This window comes from Morone saxatilis, unplaced genomic scaffold (genome assembly GCF_004916995.1).
Source record: "Morone saxatilis isolate NCDOM2014 unplaced genomic scaffold, NCSU_SB_2.0 Contig0, whole genome shotgun sequence".
In the NCBI taxonomy this organism is placed as follows: domain Eukaryota; kingdom Metazoa; phylum Chordata; class Actinopteri; family Moronidae; genus Morone; species Morone saxatilis.
This window is the reverse complement of record NW_023339650.1, coordinates 12248802-12254454: the sequence shown is the minus strand read 5'-3', so window position 1 is coordinate 12254454 and position 5653 is coordinate 12248802.

The following is a 5653-nucleotide window of genomic DNA, read 5'->3' as shown; positions in this document are numbered from 1 at the left end:
TAAGAGTTTTGCTCAATGACAGACCGAGTAGGCTAGAACTTTAGAGAAATAATAATTATAGGTTTATTTATACAAAATACTGTTGTCATAGAACAAACACGTGAGAAGCCTTGAGCGCAAATATTCTCCAAATGCTACCACCAAAATATGAAAATATTTTCAAGGCTTTTTCAAAAGCATAAAGGAACAAAATTGACTTAAACTTTGATAAACTTTACAATAAAGAAGGCTTTTCACTTTTGGTATGACGTGTTGTCTGACGTGTGGCGGTGCTCCATGTTGGGTTTGTTTTTAGTGCCATTTATGTATTTTTCAGATATTCTGGAGTTTGATTGAATCTCGATTCTGTATTAACAATTTGAAGTAGAGGATGTAACCTTGAGGAACTCTCAGTTTTAGTCAAACGAAAATAAAGTACCTTTTTTCCCTTTCTTTTATCCAGGAATTTGGCAGGTGTCTAACGGTAGCTCTAGTCCTCATTCTGGCTCTGTTGCTTGGAGCCTTGTGATGAAATAATCCAGTTTTAATCCTCCTCACATCAGTAGAGTAGGTTTTATACTGAGATATGCATTAACTTTTCATGGCTTTTGACCTAAACCCATATTACTCACTGTGGTTTCCAAAAACATCATGAATAACCCTCTGTTTAGTTTCTGGAGACCCCCATAAAACCCTCCCATAAACATCTGACTCATTGTCTCTGTTGCCACTTTTATGTTTTTGCCAGTAGTTTACAGGCATTGATATAGTTGTGTCATTAGCTGTAAAGCATGCAGAGTGTTTGTCAGCATTTTCATGCATATTGAGGAGGGTAATTTGAGGTTGCAACCTAGAAATATGGAACACATCCCTCGGAGCTCATAGTGGCATTATAAATCCACAGTGCCATCAGTCCTGCTACAATGCATCTAAATTAAACCATCAGCTTCAGTGATCCTCGTTTGTAAGGATTAACCTCTTTTATCCTAATTGGCAGAAGCTCCTGCAGTTGAGAAGCTGCCCTCTATCCCTTAACAAATAGGCTTAACAGCATGGGTGGTCCGACTCATATGTTTATGGCTCACATTTCTCCCGCTCACAGACGAGTTCCTCATCTGCTCCTACATGTTCACAGAACAGCAGCGCTGTTGTTTTCTATAAATGTTTGCCTTATCAGCTCTGGGTAATAGAATACACAGCAAATGCTTCTATTTTTGTTTTGTATTGTAGAGGTGGTATAATGTAATGTTTCCTAACCATTCAATGGTTATTACACGCATACACACACTGGGCTATTTCCTGTCCTGTGCCGTTTATTGTCACTGACTGTCAGTTGCTGACAGGCATTAAATCTGCATCCATGTCAGTCAAACGTTTGACAATTGCTGACCTGTGCTTGTTTTCAGTCTTGCAGAGTAAGAAAATTAAGCAATGACAGTAGAGGCTATTGTATAATAACATTTTACATAAGAGGTCACAGCCAACAACCAGGGTTATTTCTGCAGTTACCAACAGTAGCTGGAAAAATTGTGGAGAGGCATTTAAAAAAGATAAAGTATTTGATTTAAAAAAATCTACATGTTGAGTTATTTGCAAGTGTATGAAAACCAGTTAGCAGGCAAAAAATAATGAATAAAGAGTTCAAATAATTAGGAAAATGCATTGGATAAATAGTTGAAATAGAGTGAGCATGGTTGAGATAGTTAGCCTAATGCATAAATGTAGCTAAAAGTAATAGATAAATGGTTTAAAGTTAGCTGAAAGTAGCCAAAGTTGTTGAAATAGTTAGCTCGAGGATAGCTAAAATTGTTGAAACAGGCCTAGTCTGCTTAAACTATTAGCTAAAAGTACAATTAATAGTTGGCTAAGTATTTTTTGAAATAGATAGCCTAGCTAAACTGATGGATAAGCAGTTGAAATAGCACAAAACATAATGAAGGGTTGGCATAATGGATAATGGTTGAAATTAATAAATTATCGACAGTTATTGTATGAAAACATTATTCTAATATCCACTTTTATATAATTAACAACATTCAGTTTAAACACATTTGGAACATAAAGAGTTAATTAATCTACAGTCTGACAAAGGTTGGGAACCACCGCTGCGGTTCAACAGAATATGACGGCGGGAAAAGCTGACCAAAACGTTATTCAGAAGGTCAAACCTCTTCTGTGATATTTGAATGCAATGTTAGGAAGCCTTTTGGAGTACTCCCCAAGACGGTATGAAATTACTCGGTATATTTAATCAAGGTGAGTCACTCTGGCACCCACTCATCTATTTAATCTTTGTCTCAGGTTCAGTGCCCATGCCACAAGCTGGAGGCCAGCACTTTTGCGTTTTCCATTAATTTCAAACTCATCATTCATCCATCTTTCCCAGTGTCATAAGTGTAGCGGGTCTCTGTGGAGGTCTCCAGTATCTAAAATATAACAATTATTTTACCTCGACAATTCCCTCTCTGCTTCATAAGCCTAGCAGTGGGCACAGATTTATACACCAGAGAAAGTAGTCACTGATTTATCTGGGTGGTCAGACAGATTTAACCCTTCAGTAAATGTTCACCCAGTCTGAGGCAGTGGAAACAAACTGTAGACACACATTATCAGGGTATCATACCTTGATATGGAGTTGTACACATCCAGCAGATAGAGAGCAACATTTATTTATCGGATAAAGTCCAATATACACTCTCCTTTTAGATCTGTTTTGGTCTACACATAAACATCTGGCTTATAGCGATTACTGTAGCTTCTTGCTCCTCTATGCTCACCAGCTAGTCACTGACTTAGTCCGTCTGCTGGCAAATTTAAGTCCAATATTCACTCTACTTTTAAAGTAAGAGCGATGAGACTTAATGTGAGTGAGATGAAAGATTAATTAAAAGATGCTACTAGCCAAAAGGAAGTGCGTTGGGTGAGACAATTCTCTGCGGGTTTGTAGGACCCCTCTTATGGAAACCACCCTTAATATAGAAAGCACTGATTATAGCAGCTTTAATTTGCTTTAAGTCATTTAATTATCATTAATTACATAGTATACACTTCTGCATTCTTGCACTTTTTAGATTTCCACTGTGTGCTTTCCTAACTGTGGCATAAATAATAAAACTTTACATTCATACCATGTTCCGACTGTGATATGTTGATTCCCAGTCTGGTGCTGCAGTGCTCAAGGCTATACAGTAGGCCTATGTCCCTTATGCTTATTAGGATGTTCAACAATTCATGAACTCAAGTCTTTGATGTTTTTCCCTGCTCACTGGCTTGACTGAACCAGCGCGTGAAACCACAAACCAAAGACAAATCAAATGAGAAACTTTACTTTACGAGAGTCTCTTGCTCTGTTGAACCATCTCTCGAGTTCATTCTGCCTACAAGTGGATTGCAAATGTCACTATTGGCCTTCACAATCTCAACACAAGGTCCGTTTAGTAGCCCTGGAGCTTTCAAGAGCAGATCAGCACATGGGAGGTTTATGTCAATATTAATAAATGATTTGAATCCTGATATGTTTATTAGATGTCCTTTATTAGTTAAACAATGTCACCACAGCGTTCAGTGGCTATTCAAGGTTTTTTTCATGTCACATTTATTTTTTGGGGATTAATATTCTTCTTTCATATTATTGAAAACCAAAGTGAACTGATTGTTGGTTTTAATTATGATGATTCTGAATTGTTGTGTTTTTTCTCTTTATGTCCTAAAGATTGGTGTATTGGAACCTGAATGTTATCATTTAATGCATTTTATACATTTAAATTATAGGAAAATATGGCAGAAAAACAATATTTTGCAGGTTACTTGTTGATATTTTTACCTGTTAGTACGATTTATGTCTTCTCTTATTTGTCATCCTAAAGGAAAATCTTCCATAATTCAATCGATTTATTATGCCCCCCCCCCCCCCCAAACCCCCCGAAAAATAAAATAAAAAAATAAAACCCAACTAAGTAAGTTCGAGAGAAACACGCAGAGAGTAAGCCTAGAATATTTGTACTCTGCTATCACAAGATCCAACACTAACAGACAGTCCTTTGAGGATTAATACTGTAAACGATGGAATATGAAAAAGGATGAAGCAAAGTCAGAGAGTTGGATTTTTTCTATCAAAGTGTTCACCCATCATAAAAAATTTGGACCTCTCCGTTATATCAATATATAACATGAATAATTTTATGTTTAAAATAATTAGGAAGATCCACATTGCATTGAATTGAATTGAATTTTTATATTAGTTTATTATGAGTTCTTTATACTACATATATATATTTTAGAATTTGAGATATATTCTGGAATAAAGCGAAACCATCTGCATACACTGAATAAAAAAGGATAATGAGCAGTTATATAGTTACTCAGATCATTTCTTTAACAGTCCAGTTCATACCTAAAAATGTGATGGTATTAATATGAAATCAAGTATCAATATCAGATATAATCATGTATATCAATCAGAGTACGTATAAGTAACCACATAACATATTCTTAGTTGAATACAACTTATGAGCCGCCTGCAAAAGTGCATATGCAACCCCACACGCAACAGGGCTAACACTTCATGTGACCACAATAAAACTTCCCTTTTACGGTATCAGGGAGACTGAGATCAAGGTAAGAACACACTTTTAAGTAACACTCTTGTAATTAATCAAAATCTTGATAAAAAAAGAATAAAAAAAAAAAAAAAAAAAAAATAATGCTATTGGTTAAGTATTGTATAGATATGATAAATTCTAAATAAATGTTAACACTAAGATTTAAACCTGGCAGACAGCAGTTTTTCGTACATAAGATTATTTTTACGGATGAATTTTGGAATTATTGATTATTTGTAGTTGCATGTAAGTTAGTAAACATTGAACAGATAGTAGTACAGTGAATCAACTTAGATTTAATAATTTGTGCACCATATCATGAGTGTGTTTATTTGTAAGCCATAAGCGGTCATGTTAGCATGATCATACATTTTATTTCCTCCGTTTTCTCATGATAAACAAGTTAATTTGACTTGTTTTCCTAAAATAACAAGATAATTAATTTGAGATCTCGAGATAACAAATCAGAATATAATAGCCTGAGAGTGTGAGTGAATGTGTGTGCATGGCGAAGAAACAAGAGCAGGTTAGCAGTAAGGAGTTCAGTTATGAAAGAAATGTACAGTATGTTGGCAATACACACTTAAATAAAAGGCTACAGTGTTCAAAGTCTGGCAGCCAAGCAGCAAAAAGTTTAACACCAGAAAAGCAAAGTCTTATAATCCCAAGATCGCTGGACATTATCCTATTATCTCAAGAAAACAAATGAATTAACCTCCTAATCACAAGAAAATGGAGGAAATAACAATGGTATGAAATGCATGACTTCTTTCGTAGTGGTGTGATTTTAAGAACAGAAATTATTTTTTTGCAAGTAGCTAAATAAAGTCATGAGCCATGTTTATAGCTAGACCACCGTGCACATAATTTTTTTTATCAGCCCTGGTATGGTCTGAAGGAGTTTACAGTGCACAAAATGTATGTCCAATTCTTAAATCATTAAGTTTATTGAGTTTGTCCAGTATCAGTGCTAAAGACAAATGAGATACAGTAGAAAAGATGATGTTCTCACTCTTTTTGATTTCCATCCCAAATCCTGCCTACATAAGCCAGTGAAAAAGTGTGTGAAATGA